The sequence below is a fragment of the Ursus maritimus genome, unplaced genomic scaffold (assembly GCF_017311325.1).
Source record: "Ursus maritimus isolate PB19 unplaced genomic scaffold, ASM1731132v1 scaffold_7, whole genome shotgun sequence".
Lineage (NCBI taxonomy): Eukaryota > Metazoa > Chordata > Mammalia > Carnivora > Ursidae > Ursus > Ursus maritimus.
This window is the reverse complement of record NW_024426885.1, coordinates 14,027,417-14,039,406: the sequence shown is the minus strand read 5'-3', so window position 1 is coordinate 14,039,406 and position 11,990 is coordinate 14,027,417.

The following is an 11,990-nucleotide window of genomic DNA, read 5'->3' as shown; positions in this document are numbered from 1 at the left end:
AGGGAGGTTTAGACCTGTCAACAGCTCCGGGGGCGGGGGCGGCGGTGGAGGGAGCGCAGCCATTGTCTTAAAGGGCCCGTGACATTGTGCGCGCCGCGGAGCCTGCCGCACCGGCACCTGCTAATGAGATGAATCTTTTCTCCCGCTCGCTCTTTCTCTCTTTAATGATTTAACTTGATCGCTTTGGCTCCTTTCTGGACAGCGAATTGCTCCGTTGATAATATAAAGTAATTGCCTGTAAAACATTGCTCCGCAACAACCACTCCCTTCCCTGGCTGAAAATGTCACAGCAATTGAAAAGCTCTTAGCCCAGTTCAAGAACGAGGTTGCTCGCGAGAAGGGTCTTTGCATATGTCTCCGAGGGCAGCAAGTTCTTGGTGTGTCTCGTTGATTTTTAAGACAGAGACATCTCCCTCCTGTAACACAGTGGGAGTTTGGGTGCGACTGTGGACAACTAACCAGAGGAAAAACCCCCCTCAGCGCTAGAATTCGAGAGAGTTCGTTCAGGGAAAGGCATGCCTTTCTTCCTCACCATACCGTTCTTTTCTCAGAAGCCCCGAATTGATGGCTACATGGGTCAAGTGGGATTTAGGAGAGCGTCTTCGTTCTCATCATATAAAAATAAGATATCTTTGTCTAGGAGGGAGCGGGGGCCTTGGTTTTGCAAAGTGGAATCCATGCTCTAATTGTTTCAGATTTGCTGATTTTGTTCAGACCTGTCACTTGGCGGCAGCAGTGACACACTGTGGGAACGGGGACCACACACTTGCGTTTCATAAATACTTTATTAGTCACTGCCACGCCAACGTGGGGAGTAATTCACCTGGAGAAAAATCACTTTGTCGTAGGCATGAACCCGCCAGCAAGATAAACAGTGGTTAGTGACGGTTTCATTTTCCTCTGACAGGTGAAAGCCTAAGTCTGTATCTGAATAAGAGAGAGAAACTTTTTTTTCAGTTTAATTGGTGAGAAGCACCGCTTGCTAAATGAGAGGCTGCCGCGTTACTAATTCGGGAACAAAGCCTCAGGTGAATCACCTTCCAACCGGATGAGCCATGAATATTTTTTGTCGCTGATGAAGTAAGGGCAGTAGACATGCTTATTACGGCACTTTATAAAAAGGCCAAAACAGCTGCCTGATTACTTGACAAACTAGAGAGAATGCAGCTACCAAAAGGCCATTTAAAATTCTAAATCTGAAGAAAGCCACAGAACTTTTTACAGCTAACCCTCTGAGAGGCCCCAGTACAAGTCCCACAATTGTGAACACGTGCGGCACTTTTTTCTCAGAATTTAGGGATTTTGGACTTCAGATTTTTAAATCTTGTAATATCGTCAGAATATGCCTGATATTCAGTCACAGCAATTATACATATTATACCAAAATAACTACACATCATGAAAGGTATTTTTCCTTTCCCATAATGAAGAGAATTTTAAAAAATCTTTAATTTAAACCCATTAAATAAATTGATTCCTGAAGAGAAGAACTATGTTGACAGCTTTTCGCCAGCAACTAGAGGTTTTTCTATTCGCTTGTGTGTGTGTGTGTGTGTGTGTGTGTGTGTGTAAAATGAGGGCATGGAACGAAATGACCCAGAAGTTCTGCCTGGCCTATGATTTTCTTATCTATAAAGACGATTCCTATCATGGAAACAAGCAGTAAACATGACCACACAGTTATTTCTAACAGCTCTGTCTACCAGACAGGTGCTCAAGACAGAGTAAGAAATGGGTTACGTCCCTGCCGCCACAGCCACAGCGAGGAGAGCCTGGACTGCTCGGGAGAGGATCCCAAACCCCCTTCCCAAAGATGGCCCAGGAAGCAGGAATGTGGGGAAGGGGGCCCCCTCGGCGGGGGGCAGGGGAGGGTGGCGGCCTGCTGCTGGCGCTCAGGCTCCTGTCCTCCGCATGAACTCCCAGAGCCAGACGGGGTGGATGGTGTGAACACCGCGTCACCACATTTCTGGAGGGGGGAAACAGAACGTGTGAAGAGGACAAAAACAAGTCGAACAAGCACACAGTCAGTGGAACGAACGAACGTCAAAGCTGACAGCAGCCCCAGGACTGGTTTCACTTTTGCGTCCTCTTTTTCATGTATCTGCACACGATGTAAGAGGTCTGAATAATTCCAAAGTTCAGAGACAACAAAATGGGGATTCACGTCTCATTGCCCACGTGGATCCTTGCAGCGCATCGGAGACCACCTGACTGCACAAGGTAGAAATGAACCTTGGGTTACGTGCGTTTGAACTTCGCACCAAATAGGGTTTGTCAAGATGTTGGGCATGTTTAAAAAGAAAAGAATGTATTTTAAAATGCTGCATCATTCCTGCGTCTGGGTGAAATGTTCACACCAGCGATGAGAGTTATACCCCGGGGTATAACTGTTATATGTGTTATATATATGTGACTGTTCTGTAGGGTAAAAGCTAACATTCTTCATAATCAGATCTGTACGTTTACTTATGTTGTGAGAGCCACAGACATTTCAGCCTGAGCCCCTTTATTTATTTAGTGTTTGCATTTGCTACTGCCAGGTATCCCCTGAAAGCCAACACACAGAAATGTTAAGATCCTTTATACTCAAATAAAAAGTTCACATCAAGCAGACTGAATAGTACCTATTGAAATGTTTGTATTCCAGATACAAGGTGCACTTACTTTCCAGTTAGAAAATGGAACACGGAACCACTGGCTAAGGGAAGAAAGCGATTTTGCTATGTCCTCCCTTGGTGGAACGTAGGGCTCATTCTAAATCAACACCGTACCTGCAGGGTTCGTGAGGATGTCAGACAACACGGAACTATGTAAGCACAGACTTCAAACCCCCCCCTTCCCCCGAGGAGTTCGGTTCTACTTTGTTTCTTACAATTTCCTTACAATTACATGCTGCCAAGTTTCCTTTTCTCCCAAAAGTCAGTAAGCACTAAGTAGCCAAAGAAACGTTACCAAACTGTTTCTCTCCAGTTTGTGCGATCAGGATCACAGCCCCTTTCCTCTGATCCAAGCCTTCCAGAGTTCAGCTTATTTTAAAACATCCAATTGAGACAGGTGCACTTGAGTAACTGACACAAGTATGACCGACCCAAAGGACTAGCTGTAGACACCAGCCATTAAGAACCTGACATTTTTACCTACGTATCTTGTGAAAAAAATAGATGCGATAGGCTGGCACGAGGTATATATCCTGGAGTCTAAATTTGGAGAGCGAGGGGTGTCGCTCATAAACACAGTAAGCCCAGGGGCTGATCCTCACGCGGCCGCTGAGCCTGCACCCCAGAAGGTACAGGGGCATGTGCGTGACATTGACCCACCAGCGAGGGTCAAATGCTGTGCCAAGTAACACTGCATTTGTTTCTTAGCATTAGGGCTTGGAAAGAGTGTGAAGAGTTCAAGGCATGCCCCTAGTAAGTTAGAGTCAAACCCAGACAACATACACAAGGGAAGGTAAAAATGGTTATTTTTAGTAAAAAACAAAACAACAACAACAGAAACAACACATGGTGATTCCTTCAGTTCTCACAGAACAAATAATACTTGGATATAAAGTCTATTGCAAATACAAATGAAAAGATCTTTAAATCTTCAATGCCTCGTTTTGATTGCATTTCCTGCTTTTGCAGATTTAGGATTGTCTCAAGAAAAGACAACTATTTTCCAACAATAGATTTATAAGAAATGTACAAAAATTATTTACTGAACAGATGTTTTTCTTGCAATAGTTCTTGACGAATTCAAAATGCCTGGATTTTCAGGAAAGTAATAAATAATGAGACATAGGACGACAAACATTCTAAAGCTTATAAACTGATACCCACACGCCTCAGTTATTTCAAATATCATACTTTAAAATAAGAGTTGTTTTTGTTCTTACTCTACAAAACAGTCTTTGATTCTTGCTCTATAAAATACAGTCTTTGAAACTGTATTCTCAAAATCAGCACATAAGCCTTACTTTCCCTTTGCATACTGTCAGCTTGGCTCTTGAGGAAAAAGAAGGCATTTAATGATTAGACAGCCAAAGTTTAGGTCAGATCCACAAGTTAATAAAAATTCCAACAAGTGTTGGCATGGAGTAATTTTACGGCCAAAAGAAATTTCTTACTAGTTCTCTCAAACAGGAACTCTACTTTTAATCCTGTAGAAGTAGAAAAATTCTTTAGAACGCACAGATACTTCACATTAACTGAGACACTCTTTGCTATGAAATTCTCTGTCTCGTGAGTTCGTTACCCGGTCTTCTCTACTTTCAAATTCCCATCAAGGTTCTAAGGCTAGAGTGCAAATATTTGGCCATGAACTTTGGGAACGAGGGTTACCTAGAACGGCTCAGGGATATTTTAAATCACCTGTTGTTCATAAATCAACTCAAATTTTTACAACAGTCTAACAGTAGCTGTTGGGCAAAGACAGCTCCTTCTGGGAGTTTGGCCAGTTCCGACCCACAAGGGCGGTGGCAGAGAATGGATCCTTGGTGACCCACGTTGCTTCCTTTGGCTGTATCTCTATGCACACCAAAGAAGAAGAGACCAGGGCAGGCACCCAGATACTTCTTTTCCAACCTCACTTTGCCTCAATTTTTTATTTCAAGTGAAAGTGCCCTTACACAAAATCATCCTAATACCCATCACTCCTTATTCCTGTCTGAGCAGGACTGTGTGAGATTTTCTCGTACTTTCCTTTTCCTCCCTACCTCCAAACTGTAGCATTTAAAGATGGTTATGCTGATTGCAGCCCAAACAGAAGACAGGCATCATTAAAAACATATTAAAATTATTTCCTTTCATCCTATCTCTCTCCTTAAATATTAATGGAAACATTATTTTTTTGAGAAACTAATTCTGATCATTACTGCTTTTATTTCTATAATATCCACCTAAGGTTTTGAATGCACAATCACAAAATATAAGTGGTATTTAATTAAAAACAGGATCTACTGTCCCTTGTTAACATACAATTCCATGTACTTTTTAATTACACAGATATTTAATCCAACACATTAGATTGGCATTAGAGATTCATTCACAAATGTCACCTTAAATAATTCTGGAAGTATATAGGGCTCCAATGATAATACTTTATATATGATTGTCATATATAAAAGTAATACAATTAAATCAAATCAATAAAGTTTGCCTAAAATGATTTTGCTAAAAATTCCTGGGAATTTACTCCCCAAAATTATACCCCCAAAAGAAATAATTCTCATCTGCATCTATGACTAAATTTTTTTTTTAAATTCAAGAAGCAAAAATTCTCAAACATCTTAAACAGGACCCCAAAAAAAGGGCAAATCAAGGAAGAAAAAGAAAACAAGTATGACTCTACATTTTGCCAACAACAAATGTCAAAAGTCAAGTCCTAAATTTTTTACAACTGAATTTTCTAAATTCCCCAAATAATGTTTGACAGTTTAACATTACCATAAGATTCATGACCAGGCCCGCAGAAATCATCAGTTATAAAGGCATACAGTGTTTTGATTTTGCTAATAAGAAATAGATAATTCCTCTTAAGCAGATTAACTTAAAGTACATTTTCAGGGAGGCTAAAATCCCCTTCAATCAAGATCTTAAGTTTAATTACAAAAGTCAATTTATGGGCTCTCATTCAAGTGCAACAACAAAATAGGTGGCCACAGGGGCTAGGAAACTAACCAAACCAACATCTGCAGCAGTTACAGAGAAAACATTTTCAGCCACAACTTGACAAAACATCTAACTGGTCCTCTTAACTGGGGATTCTCCTCTCTTTCTTCTTTGCTGCCCCCTATGTCGGAAAGACGTTTAACATTTTCTTCACTCGCAACGAATGCAATTACTTTATTTACTTTGCTGCTTTTATAATATTAAGAAGTACAAACTAGAAAACCTGGCCTCTGTAGGATATTTTATATGTATTCATTTTGCTTTATTAGCCCCATAATTAGGTCACAGAAATACTCTTTAAGTTGTATCTACTTCTACAAAGTTAGAAAAGTATCTATTTAAATATGGCAAAATAGCTTGCTTTAAAGAATTTCTTTTGCCTGATATTTCCTCCTTTCTTTTCACTGTCTAAACTCACTGGATAATTGTCCTACTTCCTGTTTTCATTCTGCATATATAGAAATTGTGTGTCTGTGTCCTGAAAAATATTAATTAAACTGCCAGCAATAGCATCTCCAACAGTATCTTTTGGTCTTCAGTGTCAAAGCCCTCTGAACAAATGACCGGAAGGCTAGATCTAAGACGGCCTTTGACAGGATGCCAGCTTTGAACACTCACATTACGACCACGGCTTCAGCTTTCTGCTTTATTTGGGAAATGAGAGCTATAACACATCAACTCTATAATTTTGAGCAAATGGTAAGGTTAAAACAAAAGTTATAGATTACTAGGAGGTCTGATTATCTCAAAAGGTCACTAATATTGTTTTAAAAGGAAGGGCGTTCCCCTTATCATTTAATTTAATTCCACCTGAATTCCTGTACAAAGCTAAATAAATGTTTTCAGACCAACACAGCAAAACTCTAAAAATGTTATTTTCCTTCTCCTTAACTTCTTTGGTAATAACATCCTTTACTATATGTTGGGATAGTGGGAAGAAGTTTCCATGGATTTTCAAATTTTATCTCATAGCAATCCCATGAAATTGAAAATATTAGGTGATGAGCAAATGGGCTCAGAGAGGTCAAGCAATGTGTACAAGGTCATACAGCTGGGAACTGGAAGAACCAGGGCTTGAAACCAAGTGGTCTGGTTCCAAGCCCAACACTTCTAGGCCTTCTTGGCCATACGCACTATCACGTCATTCCTGGGTGAAGCCTTACCCATTCTCTTTCTGACATGATTCATGAAGAAATCTCTTACAGCAGAGATTCTCAATCTTGGCTGCACATTAATATTACATATTAAAAAAAAAAATACCTCTGTGTGGGCCCCACCCCTGGAGAGTCCAATTTAATAGGTCTGTGGTAGGGCCCAGGTATCAGTATTTTTTAATACTACAGCAGTGATAGATAACCCTCCTCTTCATGGTGCTTAAATTCTAACAGGGCTTCGATTCTACCAGAACCTAGTAGAATCCCCAAGAGATTCTGATGTTCAGCCCAGACTGAGAACCAGTGATCCAGAGATCAACACAATTTACCCAGGCTCCTTTCTCCGAGCCCTCCACGTGAGCAACTCATTTGGCTTCTTCCAGAAAGGATGGCCAAGACCCTACCAGTTGCTCACATGAGACAGTGGGATCTGACTACAAGACTTCTAGATCTGAGAGGCAGAGGAGCACAATGGTGGGGGAAACGCATGGGCACTGGAGTCCACTGGGCCTGGGTTCAAATTCCCTCTCCACCATTTGCTAACTGTGTTGCCTCGGGCCAAACGCTTACCTTTTGTGGTTGTTTTGCAGATTCGACAGGATGGTCTAAGGAAAACCCCAGGCAGATAAAAAGTTCTCCATCAATGGTAGTTGCTGCCCTGGTTTTTGTTGTTATTTCTAGCACAGGGGTAATGACTACTGCTGGGAGACATTGGTAATGAAAAAAAAATCAAATTACAAAAAACGTTTTATTATTAGTCAAATCATTCCTACTCTTATTACTTAGCATTTAATTTACAGCTCTTTATATTGTAATTAGCTTGGCAATCCTATTTCTCATTCATGACAACTGGGTGAGGAGGGGTAACATTATTAATCCCATTTTCTAGATGGGGAAAAGGCAACATTCCCATCTATTCTGTCTCCAGTTTCTATGATTCTATGATTAAAGGCACCTGCAATCAAGTTCATTAGTTCCCTATGAAAAATGATATTCAACACAGATGGCAAATGCAGGCGAGAATTAAGAAGCACTTGATAGCAACCCCAAAATAACATCTAAACAATCACTTCTGAACATTAAAGTCATGGTAAACAGGTTCCAATTTATATAAAGGTGTTGGAAAGGATTAAGGGAAAATGAACAAATATATTTTTCTTTATCCTCATTCATTTAGGAAATGCCTGACATGGTTTAGAAATCCTTTTTGAAATGCAGACTGAAGAATGATTAATTTCCTCCACGAAGGGTCCTCATTTAGCAGATAGGGCTGGTCTAATACATCCTGATGTTTTATCTTGAATCAGAGCTACAAAACAGTAGAGGTCTAGGATGGGGAGACCTGGCTCCATGGTTCTCAGTAGAGCTCCCTGAAAAGCCTGCACACTGTGGACAAGGGGCTCACCATTCCAAACGTCCACCAAACACACACCCGACACTGGAGAGCAGTTTGCCTATAAACGTATTCTTTGTTGTATGTATGGAGTTTACATGAATGAGATACAGTTGCTCCAGACATACTACTGAATTCATACTCACTGCAGATAACCACTATTATATGGTGGGGGGGGGGTCCCTCAATTTTTTGTTGTTAAAAAGGAGTCTTCATATTCAAAAAGCTTAGGAAACTACTGCTCTAGTCCAGCCACTCATTTCTTTGATGAGGTCTAGATCTGGTGGATAACTGGGACTCCAATCTGTCGTCTAATTCTCAAATGACCCTTGTCCCACACCATACATCCCTTCCACTGTGGGCACCCCATCCAAGGGAAGTCAACAGTCATGGCTGTGTCCTCTATCTAAAGGAGGAGAGTACAGAATGCCTGGGTGGCTCAGTCAGTTAAAGGAGGAGAGTATAGTCCTTCCATCCCTCCCTGGATATGTTCCAGAACCTTCCTTTTCTCCTGAGCCTTTCCTTTGCCTTTCCTTCCCTTCTTTTCCTTCCCCTCAACTCCCCTGTTTATACCTTTAGGGTTAGCAGCATTCAAACCCTTTCAAGCACTGATGTTCTGTGAGTGCCCCTGGACATTCAGTCTCAGTATGAAATGGAAATAGTCACCAAGATACTAAAACATGGAATGTGAGAAGTATGTATACAGTTGGCATGCACGTGAATATATTTTACAGCTAAAACCCCAGTGCTTCTAATATCTACAGAAAATAAGAAAATTGAAATATTCATGAATAGTCATTTTATTTCATCTGGATCTGTCAACACTAATAGGATGTTAATAAACCCCTAGCATACCAACTTTTCAAAATGCTTTCACATCTCTTAATGCAGTTTATTGTCCTGATGGCTCACGGGGATGTAAGTGCTAGGATTGAGGGCCACGAGAACTAAGTGCCATGAAGAGAAGAAATGTTACCTATTTTATTCACTGCTGTTCTGTTTTCCCAGTGCCCAGAACAGCTTCTGGCACATGGTAGACATTCAATAAATATTTGTTATTGAGTGAATGACAGAAGTAAACAGGGAGGGTGGTTTTAACTATTTATTTAGCCTACATATAGTTTTATTTTTAAGAAGATGGGATGATTCTATGAGGGAACAACTGTGTACCTAATGATCTCTTTTCAGTCTTTAATTCTCCTTTAACTTCGGTCTTTAATGTGATTTAATATTCTTCCTTCAAATATTTTAATGTAATTGTTCAAAGTTAAACAAGTAGTACATTCATTTTAGGAAAATCAGAATACTACTAATATAGAAAAAGAAAATTAAAATTCCCAATGATCTCATTACCGAAGGACAACACAATGAATATGTTCAAGTATATTCTTTCCGATTTTATTCTATGCATATGTACACACGCATATCTGACACACAAAACTCTCTGCCTTAGACTTCAGGACTTGGACTGTTTTCTTTTTTCCCAAACCCTTTTTTGCTTATTGCCTATGATAGCACCTTACCCTCCTCCTATGTCCTAAATATATTCCTTCCTCAATATTTAGGTCCTTGCTTCAAGAGGATTTTTTTTCCCTTTTCCCTCCAGAGGATTCATCTATTCTTATTTCCACTTTAAGTTCCACGTGGATGGGTGATCACTGTATCATCAGTCCTCCCTTTTCTCTGAGATACCAGTGCTCCACATATTCCACACATCTAAAACCAAATGCATCATGTTCCTTCCATCAAAACCACATCACTCACTCATCTATCCCATTTCTATCAACCGTGAAAGAACGCTACAGGCCATCCTCAATGGCATCATCCTTGCTCCCTCAACCCCACATCCAATCACTCACAGTGATTTCCATCCTTCTTCCTAATTAACTCTGTCCTCCATCTCTTGCCATTGCTACCAGCGTGGTTCAGGCCCTTACATCAACCTGATTTTCTACCTGTGTCTCCTGCTTTCTGCACAACTAAACACCCACCAAGCCGCCACTGCTGCCAGGTAACTTCCTAAAACACCACTTCCATCTTGCCCAACCTACTTTTCCATCCTGACGTCTCATTATTACTGAAAACAAATCCTTTGCTCCAGTGAGCCTGGTGTATTCATTATTCACTCAACTCCAAATCATTTCGAGTTAAGTATTTATTCAGCATTCATTATGTGTAAAATCCATCCATTCCTTCAACATATATTTACTGAGCAATGATTCTGTAAGGTAATATATTGGGGACACAATGGTGAACAAGACAGACCAAGTCTCTGTCCTCATGGAACCTAGAGGCCAGTGGGTTATAGATGGGAGACTCCCAGACGTAGTGGCCCCTGCCCAGGGAACTTTCAACCTTCCATTCAAGTGTCAAATGAGTCAAGACATCCCTGAAGGCTGAGCTTTGTGGCCCAGGCTGCAAGCGGGGAAGGAGTTCTGAAGAATGGGCTCAGTGAGGACAGTTGGTGTGGAACACGGCTTCTCTGCAGATGTGGGACTCAGCCCTGCATTGAAGGATGGGCGTCCCAGAGAAGGGGGTGCCTTCCATCCACGGCGATAGGAGGAAAGGCACACACGTGGAATGGACACAGCACCAGCACCAGCACTGGCTTATTCTGTATAAAGGTTCATTCAACACCCGGCAGAGCACATGCTCTGTCCCTGAGGGCATGGACCCTGAGGGGTATGTGAAGGGGACTCAGACTGCGCTCCTACCACCGAGGAATTTCCAGCCAGCAAGACCCATGATGATCTGTCACATCCCAGAAAGTGACATGTTCCATCAGAGATGAGGACACAACACTGAGGGAGTTCAGAAGGAGGTACATGTCTGGGTTCCTATAACAGTATTTATTGAATCACATATTGTTACACATCTGCATGCATCTATTGAAAATAACTATCCTGTTGAGTGTTTTCTCATTCACTTTCTCATTTTATCCTAAGTGACTTGTGAAGCAGGCAGAGTAGATTGGATTGCTTTCCAGATGAGCAAAATACAGCACAGATGTCTTAAGTGATCTGTTTAAGCCAGGAACACAAACAGGCAAGAGTAGAACACTGTCCATCCCGGCCCATTCCTGCAGAAGTATCTAGAGCAGAGGGCACAAGAAGCGCTGTAATGCGCATGCCACCTGGCAGGGGTAATGAAGCCAAGTAGGCAGCTGGATTTAAAAGGGCAGGACTGAGGCAGCCTCTGAAGGTACAAGAGAAGGGATATGACCCAATGAAGTCTTACATTCCCGCTTTTCCTTCTCAGGTCTTGCCTGTATCATTCGCCACCCTAGGCCTGTCCAAGCCATAACCATTCGGCTTTCACCCCGAATTTTTTTGGGCCACACTGGTTTTTCCCTCCCACTGATCTCCCGCGATGGGGGTGGGGGTCGCGTAGGCGGTTCTCTCCTGCACACCACAGCGTGCCCAGCCAGCACACTGATAGGCTCAGGGCCAAGGGCTAAAGAGGGGCGAATGAATGAATTCCTGGTACCTCCACGGTCCAGTGAGGGTACACAGTCCCCAAGAGTGGGCCGGCACTGGACGCCCTAGCCACCCGGAGGAGCTCACCGACCGCGAGCAACGAGGGGTTGGGGGGGGGAGGGGCAAGATGGCCCGGGGCGTGGGGACCACTACGCGCCACGGGAGGCTCCGGTCCCTCCCTGGAGGTTGGAGCTAACGCTCCCACGCTTCCGCAGAAAGCATTTCCTGAGAGCGTGAACTCTATCCCCATGAGGGAAATTGTCCGGGAAAGTGGTGGAAATGACGCTGGCAGGGCCAAAGCGTCAGGAGTAAGGGA